This window comes from Meriones unguiculatus, chromosome 14 (assembly GCF_030254825.1).
Source record: "Meriones unguiculatus strain TT.TT164.6M chromosome 14, Bangor_MerUng_6.1, whole genome shotgun sequence".
Classification (NCBI taxonomy): domain Eukaryota; kingdom Metazoa; phylum Chordata; class Mammalia; order Rodentia; family Muridae; genus Meriones; species Meriones unguiculatus.
The window spans coordinates 28,306,668-28,327,625 of record NC_083361.1 but is presented as its reverse complement, the minus strand read 5'-3'; the positions used below and the strand labels follow the sequence as shown (position 1 = coordinate 28,327,625).

Sequence of the window (20,958 nt, the reverse complement as noted above, 5' to 3'; positions counted from 1 at the left end):
ATAATATGTCCAAAGTCATTTTCTAAAAATCATAACCATCAAAAAATGTGGTGATCTCAACACACAGGGGATTTCTGAGATGGAAAACAGGAGAACAGAAAGGGCACGGGGAGTCTCAAAGTCAAATACAGCCCAGGGTCATCTTCTCGGCCGGCAGGTGTCCCAGGGCTGCCTTTCTGGGACAGGGCTTTCCGAGCCCTCATAAGCATAGGCGCAGTTCCTCCTTGCTTTTCGGGAGGTTGACTCCTGGGAGAAGAGTGTCTCTGGTGTGGGCACCCCAGGTGAGATTCCTGAGGATGGTGGGCCAGAGTATTTACCTAGCGTAGTCTCAAAGTGCAGAGCTGGACAAAGAATCTAATCAGAGTCAGGTGGAGACAGCTCGAGCCAAACTGCTGGTCCTACACGGATGTAAACAAATCGTTTCCCAAGCCTTTGCCCTAGGAACAAATAAGGGATTTAGAGAGGCAAGGTGTTCTGGGTGAGGTTACACAAGGAGAGAAGTGGAGGAGGCTCTACTGGGCTGGCTGGGGGGCAGAGGTGGAATTACAGACAGGTGTCCAGGGACGGCCACTCTGTTAGTAGTCATAGAGCTTTCTGATAGCCTATGCTGAGGGCTGAGGCTGAAGAACCACAGCACCCTCCACCCATTTTATCAGGTGATCCCTGGAGGAAACAGACCACTGATCAACTATTGCAATGGAAAGGAATTAAGGAAGCCACCTTCCCCCAGGAGATTTGCCCCTGCTAGGATAGAACCCATATCCCTTTGGCACACACACCTCTGCTTTTTCAGAGTCAGAAAGAAACAGCAAAGGCCACAGAGTCCAGGCTCCATTTATCATTATTTAGAAATGGCACTGCAGAATTTCTCAGAGTCAGCTGCATGATGCAGCCAGCCAATGCTGCAAGATGCTTTATGGGGCAAGAGCGAGGGCGATTCCATGATCACTGTCACTGACGAAGGTCAGGAAACATGGCAGGGTGGTTGGCCCCTGATCTTAACAAACTCAAGACCACGGTCTGGTAGAACGAGAGCTTTGAAAGAGAAGATTACAAAGCTAAAGAAAAAGGCACCAAATCCCTCAGCAATATATGAGCTACATGAGGGGGAAACCAGAAACCAGAGAAGAAAGAAAGAGTCATGAAAGAATTCCCAACTGTCTGTCGGATGTATGGAGTGGAGGCATGTTCAGCCATTCCCTCCTCAAACAAGAACACGCCGAGTGTCCTGTGGGTTTCACTACCAGAAAGAAACAGCCCTTTCTCCCTGAGGGGTTTACTCTTTGCTGGCCAGAGAAAACACACAAGAAAGAGAATACAGATGTAACCATCCAGAAAAGAACAAAAATATTCTAAAGAGACATTCACACCCTTCCTCTTGGCTATTAGATTATCGAGACAATGGACTCCCCAAAATTGGCATTCCCCTGTGGGAATCTCATGCTGGGAGAAGGAAATGATTGGGTCTCTGGTACCAGCCAGAGGGGAGCTTGTTTCCTGGAAAGAAGTTCTTAGAGTTCAACAACTTGTCAGAACATCGTTAAGGATAGACTAGAGCCTTGAGGATATAAGCAGGACACGCCTTGCCTGAGGCTATTAGCTATGCATACCCTTCACTCTCTATTTGAATTTCAACCTCATGCCAGGACTCTGAAAATGAACTTGGGGGATAACTGCACCTCTTCATTAGTGACCACATTGAATCCATCTCCTTTCAATGCTTTTGCTGATTACTTGTTTAATTGGCCTATGGGAACAGGAAGTTGAGTCCAGCTTGCTGGGGCTTGTCAGGCCCAGTCTCTGACCCTAACAGCTCCAGCAATACATAGACCCATTTATCAAAGTATCTAGCACCACATGGCCAAGAGGGACATTTGCTTCAATGAGCAAAGCCTAGAGAACCCAGACCTATTTGGAGAAGACATTGGAAGGACATGACAAAGGAGGTATGTCTAACAAGAATTAGACTCATTCAGTCTGAGAACACTATCCTTTTGGCGTTCCTGACTGTGATTCCTGTTCTTGCACTTAAACAGCCCCTTGCACTAATGTCTCAGTCCCTAAGCCACAGTGCTTTGTTAAACTTATATCTCTCTGTACTGTAGTTAAGCAATACATGGTAGGTTGGGGATCCTGTGCCCCCTCCTGACTCTTCCTCATCCTCTCTGGGTTCCAGGATGCTGGCCCATAAGAAAGCCATCACTGGGTTTCCATATGGGGGTAGGGATGCTAATTCCCCCAGCACTTTCTAACTATGGCATTTTCTGAGGCCCCAGAAGGTGGGATCCTGGTGGGATTCCTTCCTTCTGACTTCTGATCCCTTATGTCTCCTGCCCTCTGGGGTATTGGATGGAAGGAATCCCTGAACTTTTAACTCTTGGGTCTTGCCCTGTCTTTTGCAGCTATCTGCAGCCTACACCCATATATATAAATGTCTCTTTGTTAAACTCTGCAAAAACCAAAACAAATCAAACCTCTCTCAATTTGAGAAGCCACCTGCTTCCTGTGAGGGCCCTGTCTTCTGATCTCAGAGAAACAGGGAAGGTAGAAAAAGTGAGTTCAGAGGCAGAGGTGAATCTGGGAAAGCCCCAGCTTGCATTTTTGCATTCGTTATACTCAAATAATTAAGACAGCCAATGAAATAAAGAGCTCATCAGTGGCATTTTTACACATCTTAAGTGAGCAATCACAGGCATTGTCTAATTAATTTCCACTTACCACCCTCTGCTGCTAAGACCTTTTCTAGATGTCTGGCCCCTGTAGTTTTCAGTGGCAGGTATGGAAGTATCCTCTTTGCTGCAGATTCCAGGCATGCCAAGAGGTGCCTCTATTAAACCTTCACTGGTGCTTAATTATCTGGCTTGGAGCTGGTGCCATTTCCTCTCCTACTGTCCTTCTAGAAATACAGCAGTGGCTGATGCTGCAGGACAATGAGCCTGTGACCCCTATCTCACCCAGGCTGCTGCCCAACCTTGGGATGACAGTTCTTCAGGCATGCACACACACAAACACACATGCATGCACACACACAAGCATGCAAACACTGACAAACACACATGTGCATGCATGTATAGGGGGTTAGTTACATAGCATGTGACCTTTGAATCTGTGCAGCAGCTTCCTGCCAGGATGCACAGGGAATGGTCCAGCCCTGGTTTGCCTCTTCAATGACTTCTGGTGACACAGACCTCCCGCACAAGATCTTTCATGGCATTCAAGAGCATGTATTGGCTCCTTTCATCTATCCTAAGTCCCCTGCAAATCCTCTTCTATTCCCTGACACCTCACCACTCTTTTCCCAGTCTAGTTGCCCCCAATTTTCTGACTCTGTTCCTGCTAGAACTGAGATGCCTTCAAAAGAGGTAGGCCTGGAAATGCTCGCTCAGTTTGTGTCTTCCATGGAAGACAGGCTTCTTGCTTCTCTTCTGCCCCCATGGACTCCGGCAGAGTTTTGGGCTTATGGAAGGAACTCATTCCATTCTAATTGAGATGACAGTACAGTCCTGGCTTGTTCAGAACACTCCCCGTTTCAGTACCTAAAGGCCCAAAGTCCCACGTGACCTGCGGTACTGGGTCACTTTGCTATGACACATCTTCATACACTATGTGGACTCTTGGGCAAGCTCCCCCAAAGCACAGCCTGGGGTTGGGAACTTTGAGTTGACTGAGAAACTGGGTAATTCCTGTGAGGGACAGAGGAAGAGAGGGAAGCAGGGTGAGTCAGGGAAGAGGCTGAGTAGCTGCACCCAGGCTCTCGCACAAGAGCAGAGGGACCAGGAAGATGGCTGTCGGAGGCCTAAGCTGTTTTCTTGAAGCTTTGCTGTGCAAAGGTGGGGTGCTCTGCCATTCTTCAGAGGTTGCCCATTCGCTAGCTGCACAGCTATCCAGTCACAGACAGTTCCTGCCTCCTCCCTGCACTACCACCTCCTCAGACCACTCTGCCTGTCCCACTAAGTCCACTAAGGCCTACCCTCAGAGGTCAGGTTGTCAGACCACATTCAGCAGAACCCAGACTTGACACTCCACCTTGATGCTCTCCCATAGGGTCCCACCACCTCCGTAAATGAGACCTGTGTTCCCCATATCACCAGTGAGAAGCCTGGCATGCATCTTCAAATCTTTCCATTGATTCCTTTCATCCTCTCTATCAGCAGACTCAACTGCGGTCTTCCCCCTTCAGCCACCAAAGTCCCTCGGTGATGCCTTATCCAAAGTATATAACAGCCTCCCACGTGCCTTTGCGGCAGCCACCCATTGCAGAGTGGTGGAGGTCTTCCAAGCCGAGTTCACTAGAGCTGCTCCTGGCCCTGCAACCTCCTGAGCTAGCCCCTCCTTCCTTCCATTGTCTTAATGCTCTGAGCTCACGGCAGGCTCCCTCCCACCTCAGGGTCTCCACTGGTGCTGTTCCCTTATCTGAAATCCTGGACCAGAGGGGTTTTCTATGGCTGTATCCTAAAGCATGTCTTTCCATACCCCCACTCCCATGCTTGATTATTTCCTGTTGTTCTATTTTTACCTCTAGGGCATTTAGCATGATCTGTCACCATTTGTGTCTTGTCTGTCTCCTGCTCCAAGAGACATAAGCCCTGTTAGCCTCAAATTCCCCATGTATAGAGCACTGGCCTGGCATCCCACATGCTTAGCAGCTTAAAGCAATGCACATTCATTGTCCCTTGGCTTCTGTAATTCATGGTTCAGATGGCGCTTTACAGGGTCTCTGCTCAGAGACTCGATGGGCCGAAATCGAGATGCTGCTTCTCATCTGGGGTTCAGAATTGTCCATCAGGCAGGTTGGCTGTTGGCCAAATTCACTTCTTTGTATTTGAAGGCTCTTCCAGCTTCCCGCTGCCTATTGGCTGGATGCTCCCTGCAACACCTTCAGGTTGCCCTCAGCTCCCTGCCACCCAACTCCTTCAGGCAGGTCAAAGTACAGAATTATGTTTGTTTAAGGCCACCAGAGCATACCTCTGTGACTGCCCTACCTGTCACCAATAGAGGACCTTGAGATTCTCCCAACTAAAGGAGGACACCAGTTGCATCAGCGATACCCAGAGTAGTGTTTGACTGAACATCTCCCTTGGAGCCCTGGTGTAGCCAGAGACCCGGAAGGGGTCTATATCAGTGCTGAGAATCTCACAGGACCACATTAGAATTCTGCCGACAAAGATGGGTAAATATATGCTGAATGGGGATAAAAAGGGGACTCCTTGCCATCTATTTACATAGGCAATGCTCCCCATGAGACTGTTCTAGATGCTAGGCAGGCATTTGTTTGTTTTTAATCTGAGTGGGAAATATAAGAAAGAAAGGAGGAATGTATTGAGCCTGGTGTTGGGAAATACACTGCTGAGGCTCAGCTCTGTTACCATCTTTCAGAGAGCATTTAGCAACTCTGACCCTCAGTTCTTTCATCACTAAAACAGGCCTAAGACACCTACTACACAGAATGAAAAACGTTAATCCCATTCTTGTATCCTCACCCAGGCACGCATGCCCCCCCAACACTGACATATCCATGCATTCACACACTGATGCATGCATGCACCTGTGTATCCACATGCACATTCACCCGCGCTTCCACAGACTCGTTATCTCATGGACCCATGTACCTGAGCGTCTGTGCATCATCTGATAACAGCAAAGGAGGAGGACGAAATGTGACACACTTGCGGACTCATCAGGCATCACCACGCCCACCCCTGTTCTCCTCCTCCCAGGAATACAGTGTGAGGGAGGTCCAGAGGGCAGTAATCAACCACCCAAGACTGTTGGAACTCACTTTGGAAAGATCAGGCAACAGCCTTGAGTGCTCTTTTCAAAGAAAATAAAATCACTCGAGCCAATTTCTCGGCCTCATGCCTGAGCAGGCCAGCCAGGAACACTCAGCAAACAACTCTGTTTGCTTGGGTTCTCTGTATTAGTTCTCATCTTGATGCCAAATGAAATTTGACAACGCAGGAACGCTCACAGACATAGCCAGTCCCCAGGAAGGGCCCAGCACTTTGGGCAGCAGCTTCTCTTTGCTTTCTTTGGTACCCTTGGCCTGCAGTGGGCAGCCAATTGCTGACACTGAACAGCCCGGTGTGGAAATCTGTGCTGTCTTGCTGGCTCTCCCGTTGCATCAGTGAGTATCCTTCGGTGATAAGTTAATTCCTCCCACTGCCTGGGTGGAGAACCCTCTCTCCACCTCCTGATCTCATCAGCTGGACCCATTGATCAGTTCCCCTCTGAGACCCGGGTCGGCACACTCTGCCAAGGAAGGCTGGGAGCCTCGCCTTTACTGTTAACCCTGCCGAGATACTCGTTTTAATTTCCATTTGGCTCAGGGCCCATGTAAATGTTCAGCCCTGATCTAATTTCTAATTCATTTCTGTCACCCATCAAATGCACCCTGGGAGGAAGGGTTTAAAGATGTGGGCTTATAAAGATCTAACTTAGGCTCTCTTCTGCAGCAGGTAAAGCATGCCCAGGGATGCTCTTTCTGTACTTTTGCCTTTGAGCCCAGGGATTCTCTCTATGTGTTGTTGCTTCAGTTGGCTCTAAACCTCCAAGATTGGCATCTGAGTTCATCACCTAGAGACACAGACCATTCTGTGGTCATAAGACACAGTTCTTTTCTAAAAGAGGGATCTCTTTGGACCAATGCCTGGCGATGCCCTCAGACTGTACATACAACAAAGAGATGCTGTGGATAAGTGCCTAATTCTATTGTCTGGAGTGTCTTGGGATGGATATTCTCTGAGATGTGCAAAACAAGCAATTATAAAGATGGGGAGAGGGTTAGAGGAACACTTGGGATAAACAGCATTTTAAAAGATGCTTCCAATGGGAGTCCAGATAGAAGAAGCTGTGGACTGGTAGGAGAGGGCAGCATTTGACCCGGTCACGTGGTTTGTTCAGCCCATAGAACATAAACTTGTGGATGAGTGAGCAGGCCCTGGGGGCTGGGATGAAAGGGAGCCATCACCTGCTGCCTCCTCTCCCTCACCACTGGCTTCTTGTCTGATTCACCACAGTCGCTCCACCCTCCAGACTCACAACTGACTCACCCTCCAGACTGCACAACCTAGCAAGCCTTGGTGAGTAAATTAGGACCTTTGAGCATAGAGATGGGATTAAGCACTCAGGCTCCACAGCTGAACCAGTGTTGGCTGTGCCCTGTCTGGGAGGATCAGCTGCAGGTTCCCCAAGCCACTGTGCGAGCATCAGTGAGAAGACGGTGAGACCCACTGCACCCGCCCTGTGTCAGTGTGCCCCCAGGTAAGAGGGTGGATGCTCTGGCTCACAAATGCCTTCTCCTCTTGGAACTTGGTTCCGTTCCTCCATTTGGTGAATGAATGCATGTGACTGGATGGAGTGGAAGGCGTGGGAGTCCCTGTGGGCTGAGCAGGCAGATCAGGTAGTATCAGAAAAACTATGGTGTTTGTTCTCTAACTTAGGGCCTTTGGGAGCAGGATAGTGCCTTAACTAAATGGAGTTGTAACCCTGGCAGGAGTAGACTTACAGTGAGACCCAGCCTAGGTGAGCACATGTTTACCGGTGGGATCTTAGCCCTCATCACTTGTGCCAGCCTCCCCAGCCCTTGTACTGCCTCCTGCACAGCTCCAGCCCATCAAACAAGAGGGTGGCTGACCTCCCCAGAGCTCAGAAAGCTTACCATGCAGAAAAGGGTGGCAGTTGTGGTAGTGACTGGAACGAACTTCTTTTTTTTTTCTGAGCCCACAGACCAGGATATGACTAAAGGCCACCAAGGGTCACTGCAAGGCTTGGAGGAGTCTTTCCAGAACCTTCCAGATTCCAAAGGTTTCGTGTCAATACTGTTTTCACACAGTTCTAGATGCAGTAATAAAATACTTGAATCAGGTCTATTCCATTTGCCTTTCTGAATGAGGATTGAACACCTTTCCCAGGGTCCTCCTTCTTGCTTAGCTTCTTTGGGTGTACAGATTTTAGTACGTTTACCCTATATGTCTAATATCCACTTATAAGTGAGTATCTTTCTGCTTCTGGGATGCTTCATTCAGAATGATCTTTTCTAGTTCTCACCATTTGCCTGCAAATTTCATAATTTCCTTGTTTTTAATTGTTGAGTAGTATTCCACTGTGTAAATGTACCACAATTTCTGTATCCATTCCTCAGCTGAAGGATATCTGGGCTGTTCTGGCTATTACAAATAAAACTGCTACAAACATGGTTGAGCAGATGTCTTTGTTGTATACTTGAGCATATTTTGGATATATGCCTAGGAGTGGTATAGCTGGATCTTGAGGTAGCACTATTCCTAATTGTCTGAGAAAGCGCCAGATTGATTTTCAAAGTGGTTGTACAAGTTTACATTCTCACCAGCAATGGAGAAGGGTTCCCCTTTCTCCATATCCTCTCCATCATGTGTTGTCACTTGAGGTTTTTTTTTTTTTTTATCTTAGCCATTCTGATGGTGTAAGGTGAAATCTCAGGGTCGTTTTGATTTGCATTTCTCTGATGACTAAGGACATTGAGCATTTCTTTTAGTGTTTCTCTACTATTCGATATTCCTCTATTGAAAAATCCCTGTTTAGCTTTGTACTCCATTTTTTAATGGGATAGACCTCCAAAGATGGAGAAAACAGGCAACAGGACAGGGAGCATACCACAGAGGGCCCCTGAAAGACTCTACCCAGCAGGGTATTAAAGCAGATGCTGAGACTCATAGCCAAATTTTGAGCAGAGTTCATGGAATCTTATGAAAGAAGGGGAAGATAGAAAAACCTGGAGGGGACTGAAGCTCTACAAGGAGAGAAACAGAACCAAAAAATCTGGGCCCAGGGATCTTTTCTGAGACTGACACTACAACTAGGGACCATTCATGGAGATAACCTAGAACCCCTGCACAGATGTAGACCACTGCACTTCAGTATCCAAGTGGGTTCCCCAGTAATGGGAACAGGGGTTGTCTCTGACATGAACTCAGTGGCTGGCTCTTTGATCACCTCCCCCTGAGGGGGGTGGCAGCCTTACCAGGCCACAGAGGAAGACAATACACCCAGTCCTGATGAGACCTGATAGACTAGGGTCAGAGGGAAGAGGAGGAGGACCTGCCCTATCAATGGACTGGGTAAGGGGCATGGGAGGGGCCGAGGGAGGGGGCTACAGCTGGGATACAGAGTGAATAAATTGTAATAAATAAAAAAATTAAAAACTACCCTGTGATGCTTGTAGACAGAAGCCTATCAGCATTGTTGTCCTCTGGGAGGCTCCACTCAGCAATGGTTCGAAACAGATACTCAGTCAAACATTCGGCAAAGCATAGGATGTCTAGTTGAAAAGAGGGAGGAAAGATAAATGGACCTAGAGGTGACAGGAGTATCACAAGAAGATGAGCAGAGCCAGTTAACCAAGGCCCAGAGAGGCCTATGGAGTCTGAAGCACCAACCAAGGACAATGCGTGGACTGGACCGAGGTCCTCTCCATATATGTAGCCAATAGGCAGAGCAGGCTTCATGTGGGGTCATTAGTAAGGGGAGTGGGAAGATCTCTGACATGGACTATGTTGCCTGCTTTTTGATTGCTTCCTCCTGATGGGACTTCCTTACCAGGCCACAGGGGAAGAAGACGAACTCAGTCCTCATGTGAATAGATGAGTTGGGGTATATGGGTAGGGGGGAAGCTCTCCTACTCTGAGGAATAGAAGGGGTATGCAGGAGGGAGGGTGGGACTGGGAGGAGAGAAGGGAGGGGCCTATGATGCAAATTGAATAAACAAATTAATTAATAAAAATAAAATAAAATACTTGAATCAGGGTAACATACAGAGAACTGGAATTTCTTGCTACAATGTTGTAAAACCTCAAGACTAAGGAGCCATAGATCAATTACAGAGGCTCTTGTTGCCTAGCAGAGAGGGGTGTGGGTTACTGATTGCTGAGGTTTGGACTTTAAATGTTTTTGGAAGGTTCCTAATCCGAGCTAAAGGAAAGTGATGGAAACTCCAACAGGCAGGGCCTAGTAGGAGTTCCAGGTATGAGAAGGGCTTAGTGGGCCTAGCCCCCTTCTTTCCCAATTTTGTATTCTAGCCAGGAGGTGAATTATTTCTTCCATACACTACCCTATTCCTCCTTCCCTCCTTTTCCTCCTCCCCCTCTTTCTTCTTCTTGAAGCAGACTCTCACTGTGTAGCCCAGGCTGGCCTCTACCTCACAGAGACCCTCCTTCCCTAACCTCCCAAGTGCTGAGATTACAGGTGTATACCTCTACACCCAGCTAAACTTTCTTCTCTATAAGCTGATTACCTTGGGTATTTCATCACGGTAATGGAAAGCAGATAACCCAGCAACCAAATTCATTCTTTTATCAGGTCCCACTCTTATGATATCCCAGAATGTTACTTACATCGTTAATCCACTCAGGATGGGTATAGCCTTCTGACAGCTCCTAGAAGTGTCATTTCTCAACAAAGTTGCAATGGGGATTAAGGTTCTTACGTGAATTTGGAGGTCATATGCAAACCTCAGCAAATAGGAAGTGTTTCACTGGTCTGGTTTGGAGCCCTATTTTGAATCCTGGGGAAAGCAGAGGAGGACCCCAGCTCACAAGGAGTGCCTCAAATTTTCTGGATAATTTCCAGCACCACAGTTTGTATTTTCCAGCTGCTGAGCAAGATAGGCTCTAGGCCAGGAGGGACAAAGCGTCCTTTCCTGTGGCTGTACTTGGGCCATGGAGAGAGTCCAAGGGGCCTTTTTCAGGGACAGCCTGACTCCTAGCTGCCAGCACCAGGCTCCCTGACCTGCAGGCAGGAATCAGCTTTCCCCATCACGCCCACACTTAGCTCCAAGCTCCAGTTCCAAGAATTCCTCTTTGACAGATGGTCAGGCAGCTGACCAGAGGAGGGGAGCCTTTTTCTGAATTCTGCCAACTTTGTTTATCCAAAACTGGTCACCTTGGCTAGTCTATAAACAGAGTGGTCCAGGCCATCTTGATGTAGCTGGCTCATAGGGTTCTCATTAGCTGAGAAGCAGGTGCCTCATCCTCCAGGCACTGTCAGGGAAGTATGCCGGGGAGCCCTGACTCCCTAAGACAATTAACTTTATAAGAGAATGAGGCCAAAGAAGGCAATGGGTTACCCGTTGTAGCTTGCATTGTAGCTACCCATTGTAAGCTCCCCACCAGGCTTGCATCATTGTAGTGTGTCAGGACTTCATCCCAGTGGTTGATGAGAACAGAGGAGATGGTAGAAATATGCAGCACTGAGGTAGAGAAACTGAGGTCAGGGCTAGTCCATAAGCAGGCAGGGTCCTCAGGGTTCCACGTATCCCAGCATCTCTAACTATGGGTGTTCCCTTCTGGATACATGAGGGCAGATGGATCAGAGCCTGGGAACAGGGGCCCAGTATAACTACAGGAAACAGAGTCCAGTCCTCCTGAGGAAGAGTAGGCCAGCACCAGGTAAGGAGTTGGGGTCCCATGGAGAGGATAAGGGGGCCATCAAAGACAGGCCATTCCATACAGCAAGAAACTGGATTGGTGGTGAAACGGCAAAAGGTTTAGCACACAGCCCAATCAGAGAAGGGTAGGAGCAGCAGGTGCAGAGACCCTATGCAACAGCAGCCACATCTGGGCTAGGCCACCCCTTGCCAAGAGGTCACTGTTTCTCCCTGCAGAGGTAGGGCTGGTGGGCCACTGATACCTGGACCTTGAGGGGTGTTACAGAGGCACTTCTGTGATACATGCATGAGCTAAGTGGATATGGAATCTATTGCATCTTCCACATGGCCCTGGTCTGAGTGTCAGGTGAAGGTACTACTGGCAGAAATTCACATGCGAGATCTGAGACAAACTGTCACAGTCTGATCGTAGGAGAAGTATGTGTCTCTGCATCTTGCTCATCTCAGAGCCACTGGCCACAGCAGGGTGGTAGGGCTTTAGTGAGCAGAGAATGGCAGGTGTGTGCTGCCTGCAGGAAACTAGGAACTCAAGAGCCAAACCAGTCAGTAAGGAAACAGCTTGGAAATGCAGGCTGGATGGCAGCAGAGGACAGGCTGTGCGGCAGTCTGGCTGCAGCAAACACTTGACAAGAGAGACCTAAGGAAGGAAGGGCTCACTTGGCTCACAGTCTGAGGGTGCACAGTCCACCAAGGCAGAGAAGTTGTGGTGGCAGGAGCTGAAGGCAGCCACTCAGATGGCACCTGCATTCAGGGAGCAGACAGCAGCTGCCAGTGCTAGACTCTCTCTTCTTCATATTCAGTCTGGCCCCCCACTCCATGGGATGATATTGCCTGCAGTTTAGTTCATGTTTTCCCACCACATTGAAACCAGGGTAGAAATTCCCTCACAGGCATGCCCAGAGGTGATTGTAGAGCGTGTCAAATTGACGATCAATGTTAACTATCACACGGAGTCATTCTCCAGACTACTGATGAACAATGCAGCATGCAGAAGCAACCCTAGGCAGCAACTGGACTCTTGCAGAATGCAGTGTCTCACTACCTGAACCTCTAGGCTACTAAGGGCCTACTGCCAGTGTTGTGCATGGACAAGCCTGGTCCTGCTGCTCAAAGGACAGGGGTAGGTAGCGACAAAGTGCCTTAGTCTGAAGCAGACCAGGGAAGGCTGGGGCTGACAGCTTACATCACTGGCTGTGTAAACACCTTTAAGCTGTCTGAATCTTGGTTGTAATTCGCTTAGCTACATGGGACTCTTCAAGCTTCATAAAGCGTAAGACTATCGGACTGCTTTTGCCTCTGCTTTTCTTTTTTTTTTTTTATTTTTTGCAATTATTCTAGCTGCATGTAAAGCCATTGGTGGTTTTACAGGCCAGCATCTTTGAAACATTAAAAAGTGATTAGGCAGGCTCTGGGCCAAAGAATGGTGGAGACTTTTTTTTTTTCCTAAGAAGATGGAGGGAGACCCAGCAGCTGACAGCAAGGAGTTCAGAAACAAGGCTTCTATTTTGTCATTACATGGTGACTGTCTTACCAGTCGTGGAAACTGACAGTGACTCACAGTTCTGCAATGGCTTGTCATTCCTCTGGATTTGAAGGTGAAAGGTGGCAAAAAGCAGGGGATGGGGTTCAATCCACTGTTTGCAGGGCTTTGTACTGATTACGGCTGCACACATACTCGCCACTACATGATTGTGTTGTATACAAGGCTCAGTCCACACAAAAGCATTCACACGGACATACACATATATGCATAAGCATGCCCAGACATGCACATGAATACATATCATATATACACGGACATAGAGTTACACACACACACACACACACCACACACACACACACACAATGCCTTTTCTAATTCAAAGGTCACAGGATTAGCCATGGTCACTAACTGTTCAATAAAAACTCAAAGCATCCGTGCCCCATGCCTCTCCTTACTGAACCCAGGAAGATTCCAGTGGAGGAGACAGCCCATCCTGTTCACATTCCTTATTTTTCCTACATCACTGCCCAGTTTTGCTCTCTACAGAGAGGGGTGGAGTTAAAGAACAAGAACAAAGGTCACATGCTCCGGCACTGAAACCCAGCCCAGGCTTGCCTAGGCCTGGGTGACCATGCTCCCCCAGGGTGAGGACGGGAGAAGTGGAGTGAGAACTGAGCAAGGAGACAACAGGTGAGACCCGGATGCCAGCCAGGTTCTTTTTGAGTCAGAGCACTATGCGGCATGGCAGGCGGCCTGTCCAATGGTCAAGGCTAGGAAGCCATGCAGCCTGACTCCCACTCTCACCTCTGTGCGACTTTGGAGAAGTAGCCTTGCTTCTCTGTGCCTGTTTTCCCATTCCATGAAGTCACAATGGTGGTGGCTCTTAGCCATGATTCATTTATGGGGTACACTTAAAATAGGCACAGGGCTCCATGAGCTGGGGGAGGGAAGGCCTGGGAAGGACTTAGTCTTTCTGGAGGCTACTGAAGGTCACTCTAACTGAGGACCAGGCTAGACAAGCAGTCCTGGACACCAGGACCAGACACCCAGTCACCAATCTGAGGACCATTCCTAGCCAAACCTGCCTGTTGCCTTCCAGTGAAGCAGATCCTAGGCATCCTGTGCCTGTGAGGGGACTGAGGTCCTAGTCCATGTTGGAGTTTCAGAGCACAGACCCACCTTTTTCAGGTGCGTGGCTTGCACTTTGGCTGTGATTTATCCTCCCCTGGAAGTGCTGAGAATCTTGGCTGCCCAAGGATAACCAGATAACATCTCATAAAATTCCCCAAGTAGCATGATAAAAAGAGACTCCAGGGCCTGGGTTTCCTTTGGCCAGGGATCCTGCCCACCTTTTTTTTTTTTTTTCTCCTTGAATCTTAGCTTCATTGCCTATGCCCTGGGGGTTTTGTAGCTACTCTTTTACCCGAAAAATTGGCTAGGTGATTTCCAGAAGCTACACACACAGGTCCTGAGGTGACCAGTGCCGCGCTGCTCTTAGCCTGACTATCTCGGCTCATTGATCCTAAATATCATTCTTCCACTCACGCAAGCTAAAACAGTGTGGTTAGGAGGGACCTGGGAACAGGGAGATGCCCCCTCATCCAGCCTACTCTGTGGGATGCAAAATGAAGGATAGCTTTCTGGAAGCAAATGGTCCCACTTTTGATTATTAAATCCTGGACCTAAGTGGTCGGAGTCTCCCCATTCCCACAAGACATGCTCCAGCACCGAAACCCAGCCCAGGCTTGCCTAGCCCTGGGTGACCATGCTCACACAGGGTGAGGATGGGAGAACTGGAGTGAGAACTGAGCAAGGAGACAACATGTGAGAGCTGGATGCCAGCCAGGTTCTGCCATGTATGCAGGGGCTTTGGCAGGTATCTTCTGCCTGCTGTAGTACCAGCTTCCTCCTAAGAGCCAGTATGATGGTTCCTCTTCACTGTCAGCTAGGCTGGATTTAAAATCACCATGGAAACACTTCTGGGTGTGTCTGTGCGTGTAATTTTAGAAAGGCTTAAATGAGGAGGAGGGCAGACCCATCCCGAATGTGGGTGGTGCAATCCTCTGCTCTGGGTTCTAGGTTGAATAAAAAGGAAAATGTAAGTGGAGAACTAACATTCACCTCCGTTTGCTTCCTGGCCACGGATGCTGTGTGACCAGCTGCCTCATGCTGCTGCATTCCCACCTGCTGGGCTGCCATCGGACTGTGCTCCAGAGTAAACCCCCTTCGCTAAACTGATTTATAAGGTATCTTGTTACAGCAGGATGGAGGTTCATGAAGGCGGTCAGCTTAGGTTGATGGGCTGAACCTGAGGCTCTTGGTAGCCTGTCGGGTGCAAGGACACAAAGGACAGCTCCATCTTTCTGGTCACTTGAATCCTATCTCATCTCTGGGCAGCAGACATGAAAGACTCCATGTGAAAGTGGTCATAATGAAGACTAGATTCATGAGCAAGGGACAGCACAGCCTGGGAGAGAGGGACAGGACCACCAAAGCCCTCAAGGCCAGGGCATGCTGAAGCCACTCTCTGGTCTTCAAGCAGAAGTAGAGAGCAAGTGTTGGGAATGGAAGGAGGCTGAGCAAGTGTCTGCGTAATCAAGAGCAGACTGAAGCCTCCAGGGAACGGGAGTCTTAAAAGGGGAGTTGACATTACCATTCCTTTGATGTGCTTAGTAACAAAATAAAGATTAACTTTGAAATTTCAGGAGTCGGAAAAGAAGGGCATATGATTTTATGTTTATAAAAAGAGGACCTGAATTCATAAATAAGACAGAGTACATGGGAAGAAGCCTATTATTTGTTTGTCTCTATGTGGTTTTGTTTGTTGGAAGTGAATGTAACCAGGCTATCGAACAGAGTGCTACCTGGATGGCTGGTGAGGGGACCTGAAAAAGTCACTGTCATCCAGAACCTGGCTCCGAACCCAGGACTGGGACATTGTGGAGCACGAATAAGCTCAGAGTCAAGTGACTTAAAAACTTGCTGAGGGAACCAATGAATGGGGGAACAAAGAGAATTGAAGGCAGAGATAACTCTATTGTATGAAAACTCTGGGGCTCTTTTTCCTCTGGAAGCCCAAGGTGACATCCCAGCCACAGCGAAAGGCCCACTGCAATTCATTGCAAAGGCCAAGAGGCTCAGAGCCTGTTCCCATCATCTTCCTAAGATAATCGAGAGGCATCGGGGGCCTGGAGATACGCCTCACAGTTGTAGAGCTGAGCCTGCAGGGTGTGGCTAATCATGAGGATGACTTGCAGGAGATGGATTACACTGACAGTGGCAGGGAGGCTTGGTGGTCCTGCGGCTCTGAGGACAGGCACTGAGCTCAGGATAAGCTGGAGTCACGTCAAGAAAAGGCCCCTTCCTGCTCTGCATTCCATCCGCTACCTGTCTTCATGCCTGGGTTGCAGCAAGTGGCCCTGCCCCAGCCCTGTGCCTGCTGGGAGGGAATCTGAGCCTGGCATAGCAGCCTTCTCTACTGCAGCATGAACAGCAACAACAGCTAGGCCTGGAGACAGAGGGTGGCCAGTGCCCTGGAGTGCCACCGTGCTCAGGTCTTCAGACCCCAGCTTCACTCAGCCTTGCAAGTAGTGGGCACTAGTCCACATGGGGGGACACAGCTGGGGCACAGGTGCTTCTTCTTCCTGGAGCTTTCACGTGGTGTGTGTGTTTGTGTGTGTGTGTGTGGTGTGCTGTACAGATAAATTAGCGAGAGGAAGCAGCTATGTTCAGAGGGCAATAAGTGGCTATGGAGGAAAAGAAGTCAGGGAGGGTGCAGGGTGCCAAGGACAGAGACGAGGGCTGCATTTAAACAGTACAGGTCACTGACAGCCCAAGTGAGAATGTGCACCTTAGAGAAGTCCTGGGGAGACAATAGGGCGACGAATGAGGTGGGACTAAGAGTGTGTCAGGTGCAAGGCAAACATACACCAATGTCCTGAGGCAGGATGTGACACCTGGCATAAGTCACAAATAAACACTGACATTTAAGACTGCTACAAGGGAGCGACACATCCTAAGCTGAAGCCAGTCTCTGGAAAAGCAGGGCTAGTAGAGGAAGTAGCTGAGAAGATGAACTGAAGCCCCTCCACAGGACCACTGGCAGAGCCTCAGGCCCTGGCTTCGGAGGGAGCTAATATTGGAGAGGCTTGGACAGAAGGAAGCATGGTTTCCTCTTCCTTTGTTTGAGGAAGCCCAGGCTGAAGCAGAGAAGGCGGAGAGAGGAGGTACCAGCACACACTGAGATCCCAGTAAAGCTGGGAAGGAGGGCTCTGGGAGGAAGTCATTCCCAGGGCCCTGTACTGCTTAATTTAGGATTTTGAAAGCCCAAATTCTTCTATCATTCCTTATCTCTTCCAGGACTCTGAACAATCCCAGAGGTAGGAATTAAACATCTCACTTATACAGATAAGGAGAATAGGGTTCACATGGGTTAAGAACACACTGGCAGGGAGACGATAGAGAGGGCTGGGACCGCAAGGCTGGCTGAGTGTCAAGCTCTGTGCTTTCCCATCATGGTGAGATGCCTTTACACAGTGTCTGAGTACCTGTCACCTCCACCAGCTGTGTCGTGTTATTATTGCCTCTTTAACCTGTCCCTCAGTCCCCTTAGCACTCTGTCACTTACACAGAACCTTTGCTCCCTTTGCCCCTGCTGTTCTCAGGGGCTCTGTCAGACACACAAGGCAAGGAGTGGCTTGAAGGTCTCTACAGGGCACATAAAAAAACCCAAGCCAACAAGTGACCAAAAAGGGACATATCTCCTTCCTCCATCTTTGTACTTAAGGTGGGAAGTTGAACAGATAGGTCAGACTCCTGCACTGTTTTCAGAGCTGAGCTGAGTCCACTTGATGAACTTGTGACTGTCTTTACTGAGGGTCACAATGCCTGACAGGGCAGCTTCACAGACAGCTCAGGGTGGAGACACAGCCACTGGGCCAGGCTGAGCCACTAGGACGTGTCCTTAGAGCAGGGGTGCACCCTTTCTTAGTGTGTCTCTCTCCTATTCCTCTTGCCACCTTCAGCTGGCCAGGACCATCCCTCTGCTGGTCACATCCTGCCCCATTCCACACAGGGGCACTCTAATCTTGGATCAGTGCTGGCCACAGGGTGCTAGGACTGAGCTCAAGGCTGTGATGCCCTCTGCTGCCTTCACTGCCTCCAGCGGTCTCTATTCTTCCTCTGCACCTTAGGATTGGGGAGCAGAAGAATCCTTTGTTCTCTTTGGTATCTACACCCCAGACCCAACTTCTCCCACTTCTGTAAAGCCTCTCTTCAGTGCCCATGACTCCAGGGTCTCTTCAGACCCATTTAATCACTACAGAAATGGCCTGGACCCCCAGCTCCCCAAGTTCACCAAAGTGCTTTCGATATGCAGTCGGGGTCTTGAGAGCAGCTTGCCTCTAAAGGAGAAAGAATAGAACAAAGTACAATAGAATTGAATACTGCAGCACAGAATACACTGGCAAATGGCAGAATGCTTTGTGCATTGTAAGAGTGGGTATTGTTTCTTAGAAGCTCTGCTTCAATCAGGGGTGGTGTGTGCAGGGGCATGAATAGGCGTGTTACCCTGGGTCAGATGGAAACTTACTTCTTGCTGTAGATGCTGCTGCTGCTGCTGTTGTAAATTTTTATTTTAGGGAAACACTGCTTCAGTCTCTTACCTTAGCTGGTGATCCTCCCTTGGCATCAAATCTCTCACAGGGAATTCCCCCCTCCCTGCTTCCCCTTCTGCTTCCAGCTTCTCACCCCCAGCCTTGTATGGCCACTGCTATTTCAAGGCTCTCAGAGCCCAGATCTTCCAGATCCAAGGGCTTCTTCTCAGACTCATTACCATTCAGATGCCTGTAGCTCTTTCATTCCACAAATCCTCACTGTATGGAGGAACACAAGCTTCTGATTCCCCTGTGGTTCCTATTCTGCCACCAGCTGTCACGACCCACCTTCTCCTTCCAGGTCCTGACTCTCTCACCTTCAATGACCTCTCAGGCTTCTGGGCTCTTATCTTACTCTTCTCTTCGAACACCCCATCTTCCCATTTGGGGCTTCTTTACCCAACATAGGAGACTCTGATTCAGGACTCCTAGCCTCCTCTGAGGTTCACAGTGTGCTGGTCTCGTGGGAAAGGAGCAGGGCCAGGCAGGGCCAGCACTGACAGACTCAGTTCACAGTCATAAGGTTGTTTGGGCATATGGGCCACCATCCCCTCTACTTTTCAGAGACTGAGCATCTGATGGTTTTACAGAGAGGGCCTTTTCCCACCTCTCCTCCACTGCAGGGAGAATCCAAGAACCCACACCTCAGCCTGAGAGTCCTTCCCTCCACACTGCAAAGTGACATTGTGCAGAGAGTGAAGGCGTGTTAGTCCATTCATCCAGGCTGTCAGTCGGAGCTGTGGCTTGTTAAGGATGCTTTAAAAACAGCAATTTCCAGACCCTGCTTCCAATTTAAGAAAGTAGAATCTCATGGAAGAGGTTTGGGATGGTTTTAAAGTCATCATCATCATCATCATCATCATCATCATCATCATCATCATCATCATCATTTCAAGACAGGACAACATTATACAGTCCTGGCTGGCATGGAACTTGCTCTGTAGATCAGGTTAGCCTTAAACTCACAGAGATCCACCTGCTTCTGTCTCTGGAGTGCTGGAAATATAGGCATGAAACACCACATCCAGCTTAACATTGTTATTTTTGAGTAAGTAAAAACACAGGGTGTAGAAGGTCTCATGCACCCTCATCCCAGCTTCCTCAATGCCAACATTTTTAAAAAATTATTTTTGTGGCACTGAGGAGGGAGCCTGGAGCCTTGTGCATGCCAAGCAAATGCACGACCAGTGAGCTACATCCCACAGCCCATCAGTAACTTTGTACATACTACATACAGCTGATACCTCAGTCAGGATACAGGATGCTGAGGCTCTGGTTCACACAGCCTGTTTGGGTTTCCCAAGGATGCAGCCACCCACTTGGGTATGTTTAGGGAGCTAGATGCAGCTTTGTCACCTGTGCATCTGAGTGTAGTCACCCCTGCAGCTGAGCTACTTCACCGAACCATTGCTGTCAGATGCCCTAGGGGTTTGAAAGCTCCTAAGAATGGTTTTCCATGTATGTCATTCCTGGATAATCACTGCACCAGCACACTGCTCTGCCACATCCATGTCCCACGACAATGCCCACATCACCTTGACTTGAAACTTCAAGTCATCAGTGCCCTGCCATTTTTTGGACCATCTGTCCATGTCAGGTCCCACAAATTCTTCCTCTGTGATATCTCTCAGGCTTATGTGTTGTTCTCAGTCCTCCTGGTCTTGGACTTCTGGTTTGCCCTTCTGCAGGAGCCTCCTTATCCACGTTCCTTTCTCCAGAGGCCCTTTTCTCACCCAGGATCAAACGGCACAGACAAGCTTCTCCTTTGCTCAGCCTTCAACCTCTCACTCTGCTTACCAAAAGCATATGATGGTTTTACTAGCATTGACAGAATAAGGTCTACATGTTAAAAATTCATATAAGAAATCCTCCACATCTGACACTAAGTTTCTTAGAATGCCAGCAGGCATCCCTTTGCTTTCTCCACAGATTAAAGACAAGTGCTATCTCTTCCTTTAGTCTGTAATAAATGTATCAGAGTGGGAAATGGGGTATCTTTTATTTGGAAATGCCCTCACCTGTGGAAGTGAGGTGCTGCCATCCTTCACCTCCTCATGTGATGTGAGAAGTAGGGTGCGTGGCTCTCTGCAGGATCCTTTCACTGAATCTTTAGCGAGGTGTTGGTGGGTACTAACAGAGATGGAGGCTGGGCCTTTTCTACCTCCCTCATGACCACGTCCTTCAGAATGGCACTGCCAACCTTCTCACACTGTTGATGCCCCCTTCCTTTCTGCCCATGGAACAATGAAGCAAGTAAATCACAAGCGTCCCCTTTGGAAAGCCCCTGAATTGCTTCACAGCTTGGCTCCTCTGGTCCTTACCTCACGATGAGAAAATGAAAAGGGAAACTCCACTTATTGAGATGAAAGGCATTTCAATTATCTGATATGTTTCAGCTTTAA

The 20,958-nt window shown here is 48.7% G+C and overlaps 1 protein-coding gene across 2 annotated transcripts in view; it reads right to left on the bottom strand.

Annotated features, from left to right (window-relative positions):
- Galnt18 (polypeptide N-acetylgalactosaminyltransferase 18) overlaps positions 1-20,958 on the bottom strand; it is a 297,912-nt gene that overhangs the window by 107,632 nt on the left and 169,322 nt on the right. The window lies entirely within an intron of this gene.